The sequence below is a fragment of the Nothoprocta perdicaria genome, unplaced genomic scaffold, assembly GCF_003342845.1.
Source record: "Nothoprocta perdicaria isolate Ctin4 unplaced genomic scaffold, notPer1 scaffold_79, whole genome shotgun sequence".
NCBI classification, from domain to species: domain Eukaryota; kingdom Metazoa; phylum Chordata; class Aves; order Tinamiformes; family Tinamidae; genus Nothoprocta; species Nothoprocta perdicaria.
In genome coordinates, this window is record NW_020456076.1 from 1866546 (window position 1) to 1874116 (window position 7571).

General features: G+C 43.1%; 1 protein-coding gene across 1 annotated transcript in view; it reads left to right on the plus strand.

The window, feature by feature from the left end:
• Positions 1 to 7218: 7218 nt before the first annotated feature.
• Positions 7219 to 7571, plus strand: part of AASS (aminoadipate-semialdehyde synthase) — a 28788-nt gene continuing 28435 nt past the window's right edge. Inside the window, exon 1 of the mRNA XM_026051671.1 lies at positions 7219 to 7282. The gene's annotated coding sequence lies outside the window, so the exon portion shown is untranslated. The remainder of the gene's footprint in view (positions 7283 to 7571) is intronic.

Genomic DNA, 7571 nt, shown 5'->3' on the forward strand with positions numbered 1-7571 from the left:
GAGATGAGCAAACAAGGAATCAGATCAGACTTGGATAAACACCAAAGTTTGCTGATGAGAAGTAAGACATAGTCTAGTTTAGTCTTTCTTTTTTATTGTTATCATGTGAATGAGACTAAGAAAGAACTTTTCAAAAGAAAGTAGACCTGATTATGATGATCTTGGGCTTTTACAAAACTCTTCATGATCTCTATGAGCACAGTCTCTATGCTTATGCTGACAAGTAAGGGATAAGGAAGAGAAAGAACAATCCCACTGAGCATTGCCAGGGGGATTTGGTAAAACAAGAGAATGACAATGCTATTATCAAAAATAATTTCACCCACTGTTAACATTTTAAAAGTTAAAATGTTAACACTGAGTTGAAAGTATTTTAAAAGTTGAAAGTATTTATACTTGAGCAAAATTTTATTTCTTATATCGGACACTCATCTCTCCCTGCTTCCAGCAAAAGAGATGCTGCAAAGCAATGTTGCCTCCAAAATCCTACCATGAAGGTACTTCTGGGGAAGGTACTGTGACTATATACTGTGCATGATGGGTTAAAACTCCCTGCAGTCCTTTTCATTTGATTCCTCTCATAAACAGGAGGGGGATGTGGGGATGAGCATGACACTTCATTAGTTTTAGAACCATCATGTAGTTAGTAGTTTGATTCTCATGGACTGTACAGGGTTACCAGAGCTCTTAGGGACCTCAGAAGAAACAAGGAGAGCAGAGAGAAATAATCACCAGAACAAATCTGTCATTCCTTAAAGAAGCATTAATAGTAGAATCATTAATTGTGAAATGACAGTTAACATACCTACATCCTGTGTAACGAGTTTTGGCTTGCTCCCCTCCTTCATGGTCCCAGAACTGAGGATCAAAAGGACAGTGATCAAGATCTACCTCTTTCTATTGTGTCATGCTGCATATGCAGGAGATGACATTTTGACAGAAGAAAGAGAGCACAGAATAAGAGGTTGTGTCTCCAAGATGTAAGTAACTGCCTACATAGAGGTTAGTATAATGTAAAAAGAGAACAAATATAAGTAGATATGAGTATTAGACAAGTATTTGTAACTTGTCTCTGCTTGCTATGCTTTTTTGTGTAAATAAACTACATGTTCAATTTAGGGAGTCATTGTTGGGGCCACTTTAAACCAATAGAAAACAATCAAAGACATCCATAAACAACCACTTTAAAAAGCCACTAACTATTAAGAAGATTTTTTCTTTGACAGGTCCATGTGTTTCTGGACTCATCAGTTTCCAGGAGAGATTCAACTCCAAAACTGAGAAGAAATATCAAAGCAGTGGGTTTTTCCCTGGAAAAGATGATGGCAATCTTAATCACAGGAAACAGGTAATCTCATTGGGTAATCTTCAATTTAAACTGCTTTATGGTCCCACGGAAGGATTTGATCAGAATAGAAGAATATCTGGTTGCAATTAGATCCAGATCTCTGTTTTCTGACATAAGATAACTTAACAGCTTGGTTCAATGCACAAAAACCTAGGCCACAGTTTTCACCTTTATATATGACACAACTTCACATTTTGCTGAGCTGTCATGATATGACATAATCAAGGAGAAACAATTTATTTTATATAGACTTATTGCCTAGAGGGATTTGCCCCTTTTATCTGTACAGATCTGAGGTCAATACCAGTTTACCTACCCACAGGTTGACAGGTGGAATGGTCTTATTTTATGTGTAACTAAATCAATACGCTTTTACAGAACCTTGTTATTACTCTTAAAGGCATAAAAAATGGAAGTGTAATAATGTATCATATGCTCATCTTCATTTATGTGCTTGTTTATTCTTTTTTAATGTACCATAGAAATTAGCAATGCACATACTCATTAGACTTTGTGCAGATTATTCACCATATTTTCTGCTGGTATTGAATTAGAGTAGCTACTTCTGCGCAGAAGTGTTTCATCTAATCTTTCCCCAAGGTGTTCCAGAATTGCCTTTTTGTGACACTCAGAAATTGTATTGGGCTACAGATGCCCTGACATTTGGTCCCCTCCTGCACTGTCATCCTGACTACCAGAAAAAGCATATTTGGGTCCAAGTTTAGGGAGAGATGATGCCATACTTTGGTTATATTTGGTTATATTCTGTGGTTCAGAACATGCTTCAACAAGCACTTAGATGATGCTAAACCCTGGCGTATTGAGCCTGTAGGCTAACATGGATTTATTTCAGCAGCAGTGCTGGCTCGAGCATACTTCCTTCCCACTTCCCAGCCCCTCTCCGCTTTGTTCCCATGCTTGTGCAGGCCATCAGCTCTCCGGGCAGCTCCCTGCTCAGTTGTACTGAAGAATGAGAAGTAACCTCACTGGAAAAACAGTCTTTTTTTTTTTTTTTTTCTTCTTTTTTTTCAGTCAGATTGGTTCTATTACATCATTACAGAAATGACTGTATCAGCTGTTTGTATACATGTCATATGTTTCTTTCTATTCTTACAGTTTTATTGAAGCTTCTTTCAAAATCATGCTTGATTTTGAAGACTCACAGACTCCAGAACTTTAGGAAAAAAAATCAGTCCAGAAGCCTTGTTCTTCTGTTTTCACAGTGAATGTGAATCTTGACCCAAACTATTTTTGTTTTTCAAGCTTTAAAATGGGAATACTACACATTCTCCTAGTGCCAAAAAAATAAAGACATTAGGGGTGCAAATATGGAAAGTGCTAAGTAAATGAGAAAAGCTGTCTTTTTTTTTTTTTTTCTTTGCTGTGGAAGGTCAGCACTTTCTGACTGAGACCAGCTGCTACTGGAGGAGATAAGACAGGGGCAACTATTATTTTCTGAAGGAGGTTCAGAAGCAAGGTTGCACTTTTAAGGCAGCTATGGCATAATTGCTTTAATGGGTTCTTTAAGCACTAAAGCCTGCTTCTTTCAAAGGAAAGCCCAGGTTTGATTATATTCACACGATGGATCCACACTTAGCAGAAGATTGTCACTGATTTGAAAGCCCTAATGTGAGCGTGGGCAAGTCTAATTAATAGCCTTGATGGAGATGCTTCCAAATATTCCAAATTACATTAGTTGAGCTGGTTTTGTTCCTTGCAAAAGTACTTGCCTTCCAACACAAGACAATTCATGAGCATTTATTTCATGGTCTGTAATTTTCTGTATTTAGATTTATTTGCACAGCAATTAAAACATAGGCATATGCATGCATTTTTATGGATATGTGAGATCTTAGGAATTAGGAGAATGCCTTAAAATTGCATTTCAGAATGATGTAGCAGTCTGAGCATGCATCTGCATGCAAAAGCACTAAGTTTTAAGATGAACATATACATATATGTCATACTGTGAATGTGAGTATGTACAAATGTGATTAGATACACACTGAGCCTAAGGCACTCCTAAAAAGTATAAGGTCTTTCTTTGGGGGAGCCTGTAAGCCCTGGCAGATGGCAATATTCCCTACTGGGCAATAGGCATTTAAATATATTCTCTCCGTGACTGTGGAGAATACAACACTCAGTAACGTTCAGCAATGTCTAGTGTTCTGCTGTGAGGTCAGTATTCACAGTGGCAGTCAACAGCCACTGCAGGTAGTGGCTTTTCAATAAAAAGGTCATGTTTTTCAATAGCCTCAGTCTGACTGAAAGCCTGAAAGCTTCTTGGAACTTCTTGATCTCTGCAGCATAAAATCAGAACCAAATGGGAAGCAGAGTTTGACAACTAGACACATATTCTCCAAAAATCTCTTCAGTATGCCTACTTCCCTGCTCATTCAGACCTGGGGAGAAATCCCAGCTCTACTAAAGTTTGGGTAAGCTTTTCATTGATTTCAATGGGTTCAAGATTTATCCTTGATATTTTAAGGGTAAAATCTCAAAAGCCCACCTCTCTCTAGGTGCTCTTGGGGTATATTGTTACAGTAATGGAGGCCAGCATTTCCCCTACAGTGCTGAATAAAAGGTGTTCCAGCTGTGTAAGAATTAGACTTTATAATTAGGGATTGTCAGACAGATGGAATCGCAGCCTGCTCTGAACAGGAAGTATTTATTTATTATAGAGCAGAGCCCCAATTACCTATTAGCATGTTTCATAAAACCTGAATTCCAGGTTTATTTTACTCTTTTTAAGCAATTCTGCCTTCGCTATCTGGAACATCAGGCAGTGCAGGTGCCTCCAGGTGGGAATTCCTGGGTGGGATTAATCTCCCCTGGCTTTACACCTCCACAGTCCCAATGTCTAATGCTGATAACCTAGGCTGCCTTCTTCACTATGAACCACAAGAGGAACTTTCTCAGTGTAATTCATCCTGTAGCTTTTAGGTATTTATCTTGTATCCAAGATATAAGGACAAGATAAACTTACATTCTTTGATTAAAGTTAGGTGCCACAAAATTCTGAAAATACATTTAGAGACACAAGAAATACGCAGCAGAATCTTACTCTCCCACAAGCATTTTGGCAGAGTATCTGGTACAAGTCCTTACTTGCTCTGCTCCTGCTTGCACTGGAAGTTCTGATGCTGGATACAGCCAGAGCCACCCAGGTATTCCTATGTGGGTAGAGGAGTATGAATTATTGATTTGCTGTTTCTTTTGGCTCAGCCTGGAACTTCACTTCCCTAGGATAATATCCTGAAAAAATCACTTACTCAAAATGTAAAAAATAACCAATAATCTGGGGTTAGGCAAAGACTACTTTGATTTCAGATTGAGGTGTTTTATATAGATTTTAAATTAAGAGTGTAATGTATTTTATGTACACATGAAGGAATCTCAGAAGAAAAGATAATTTCAAGCAGAAATAGTTTGGAAAGTGAAAAGTTTTGCATTAAAAAAAAAAGCTTTTTTTTTTTTAATACAGCTCAGTGTCTAGATTTTGCTTCTGCTGAGCCCACAAGAACTTCATTCCTATTTATGTCCTAGCAGTTTTCTCACATTAGGTATCAACCTACCTTGCTAATCTGTAGAAGTCAGTCCAGTAAGGAACCCTAGACTATATCTTGGCCCAAACAAAGGACAGTGGAGGACATATGAATATTTTTTCTCCAACATTGTAGTGTCCATAGCATTCAGTGTTGATGTAGGACTCCTAGATACAACCTTTTAGGTAGAAGCAACATTTTACACAAAGTAAACTTTCTATGCAAAAGCTAAAAAAGGCCTTTAAATTGTTAGATAAATAGGACTTAAGAAATGTTTCACTTTTGTGTGTTCTTTATTCACTAGTTTGGTAAAAATACTTGCCATTTTTTTGTACATGGAAACTTTGAATCTCTTGCCTCAGCATGGATGTACAGAAAACATGGATGTATTGAAAATATTTCAGTGACTGACCCATAGCAAAACTGTGGCAAGTGTCCAACATGCACTGACCTTCTTCTTGTTGTTGATCTGAATCTACATGACTCTGGCAAGCCTTACATGAAAAGTTTGCTTTTGTTGTCTTGTTTGGTTTTATTTTTAGCATTTTAAAACATTAAAATTTTTATTTTTTTTTTAAAATGAGGCCCAAATGAGTTGTCTCTGTATCATGGCTTGACGTGAGACACCTCCTGCGCTGGCTCAGAGCTGCTGGCACGACAGCTGGGAGGGAAGGGGCGCTGTGAGAAATGAGCCCATGTCATGCAATCCCTTAATGCATAGAGAAAGTAAGTGAATGACTCAAGAGCCTGGGAGCTCCAGGACATGCTATAGGCTTATGGTATATGTAATACCCCCACAGCATTAACCAGCACTTTCTAGTTTTATTAAGAAGATGAAAGGGTGAACGGCAATTGACCCACTTCAGTAAAACTGCTTTGAATGATGAAGTGCATAGCACATGAAATGAATAGCACAGACTCTACCAGGGCTGATAGCCCTAGAGCTTATGTACCTCACAGGTAAATAGGCCAGCCCTCCTTTAGGAAGGACAGCACCCCTGCATACCTTGACATGGTTTAAATTAATTCTGCACAAAATAAATGTTAGCAACCCCAGGACTTCTGAATCACCGTCCAAACCGGAGTTTTAGTTATCATCTACAAAGTCAGTTTGAAGTTCAGGGGCATGAGTGAGGGCTTTTATTTTCATACATAATTTATAAATACAGAAACAAAACTTAACGCAGGTCAAGCCTTGGATGCTATTTGCCAGTTCTTAAGTAGAAAATAACTGCTGCTATCAGCCCCTTTACTCTCTGTTAATCTTAATTTGTTTGCCCTTTTGCAAGAGGGGAAATTACCCCATTTATTAGTTTACACAGAGCAAGGCTAAGATTAAGACTATGTGTTTACTTTCCCCACCACTGAAATTTTGAAAGACTGCATAAAGAAAAATCCTATAGGATTTTATGCATGCTAGGGAGTTAGGAAAATGCTTTGCTCTACAAATGGGGAACTTGAGCCTAAAGCAAAATCATCCCTTGATCTGCACTTGCAGCCCGGCGGCGGCCGCGAGCTCCCGAGGGTCGGGGAAGCAACACTGGCTGCCTGGGGACGTTATTCCAGCGCCGGGAGCTTTAGGGGGACGGGGGGTGCCCGTGGGGGCCCCTGCAGGGCCCCGCGCGGCGGTCGCGGCGCTCGGAGCCCCGTAGGCCGCGGGGCGGCCGCCGCCGTCGCGGGGAGAGGCGGCCGCCGCGCCGGGGGCGGGGCGGGGGGCGTGCGGGGTGACGCGGGGGCCGCGGCCCGTTCCCATTGGCGGGCGGCGAAGGGTGTAGCTGGAGGGCGCGCGGCGATTGGCTGCGGCGCAGCCGCCTCCGGCGCCGCCCGAACGCCGGACGTGGAGGAGGCAGCTCCGCGCCGCGGGCCCCCAGGTAGGTGAGCGGCGCCCCGGGAGCGGCGCCCCCGTCCCGTCCCGTCCCGTCCCGTCCCGTCCCGTCCCGTCCCGTCCCTGCGCGCCTCGGCTTCCCCGCGTGAGCGCCGCAGTGGGATGCGCTGCTGCTGATTGTAACGCAGCCCCCAGCGTGCTGCTCAGCGGGGTTTCGTTTTTCCCACCTCTTTAGTCGCATTCGGCGGGCGGGCTGCGCGGGGCTCTCCCCAGCTCCGCGCCGGGGATCAGGGCGCGACCTCAGGCCAGCGCTCCTGTAACTGTCCCCGCGGCAAACGGAGCGTGGCCGCTGGGGAGCGGGGCAGCGCCTGGGGCCGGGCCGGCTTGGGAAGCAGGGCGCTGGGTTCAGAGCGTCCCGGTGAGCGCGGCCTGTAACTTGGCTTGGCTTCGCTTCGCTTCCAGAGGCTGCTCCCGTGGGCCCTGCTCGTGGAGCGGAGCGGTGTCGCGAGGTAACCCCGGCTGCTGCCCTGCCCTCACTGCTGCTGGAGGCCGCGCTCCGGGAAGGTAGGAGTGCCCACGCTGGCAGCATCGGGAATGTGGGAGGCTGCCCATGCCCTCCTTAGCTAGTTCCCCTGCTTAAGTAAGGCTGCAGTGAAACAGGACCTCTTAAAGCTTTGTTGGGTAGTTGTTATACAGGACTGAAACATGAGGACCAGTAGGATTTGCCAAACTATTGGGACAGCAGAGACTTGAGTGTTTTCCTTCCTTCCTTCCTTCCTTCCTTCCTTCCTTCCTTCCTTCCTTCCTTCCTTCCTTCCTTCCTTCCTTCCTTCCTTCCTTCCTTCCTTCCTTC